This window comes from Hemiscyllium ocellatum, unplaced genomic scaffold, assembly GCF_020745735.1.
Source record: "Hemiscyllium ocellatum isolate sHemOce1 unplaced genomic scaffold, sHemOce1.pat.X.cur. scaffold_103_pat_ctg1, whole genome shotgun sequence".
NCBI classification, from domain to species: Eukaryota; Metazoa; Chordata; class Chondrichthyes; order Orectolobiformes; family Hemiscylliidae; genus Hemiscyllium; species Hemiscyllium ocellatum.
This window is the reverse complement of record NW_026867652.1, coordinates 2752553-2753112: the sequence shown is the minus strand read 5'-3', so window position 1 is coordinate 2753112 and position 560 is coordinate 2752553. Positions and strand designations below refer to the sequence as shown.

At 41.4% G+C, this 560-nt stretch overlaps 1 non-coding gene across 1 annotated transcript; it reads left to right on the top strand.

Moving 5' to 3' along the window:
- The first annotated feature begins 254 nt into the window (after positions 1 to 254).
- On the top strand, positions 255 to 336 carry trnas-acu (transfer RNA serine (anticodon ACU)). Its single transcript has one exon. It is a non-coding gene; the product is annotated as a tRNA-Ser (tRNA).
- Positions 337 to 560: the final 224 nt, after the last annotated feature.

Here is a 560-nt window from a genome sequence, read left to right as displayed (position 1 = left end):
CATTCCGTTGACTTCAAATATTCACAGATTTCAACAGACTTTGTTACATAGTCTTTTCTTCATTTCTGTTCAGATCACTGTGAGCAGAGTGTCACAGTGGGAATGCCGTTGCCCCACAACCCAGAGGTCAGACCATAGTCTTGGCACCGTACTGTGCTATTTAGCATTTCACTGGACCAGGGAGAAATATCTACTGTTCAGCATAATTTACGCAATTCACTTATTCATAAGTTCATACACATGCCAGCATATGTGACGAGGTGGCCGAGAGGTTAAGGTGATGGACTACTAATCCATTGCGCTCTGCGCGCGTGGGTTAGAATTCCACTCTCGTCGCTGTTTTCAATGTTGCTATTTTTGTATGTTGACACCTGTCTTATTGAAATTCGAACTCCAATGGTCAATTTATATGCATCGACGCTATCATAAAATCTCAAAGAATAATTTGAGTCAGTTGCCTAAACTGCATTGAAACGTAGATCACATCGGGATAATGAAAAGCAACGCGATTTTCTTTTTCAAGTCGAGCAGCTGGGACCTTTTATCGTATGAAAGAGATC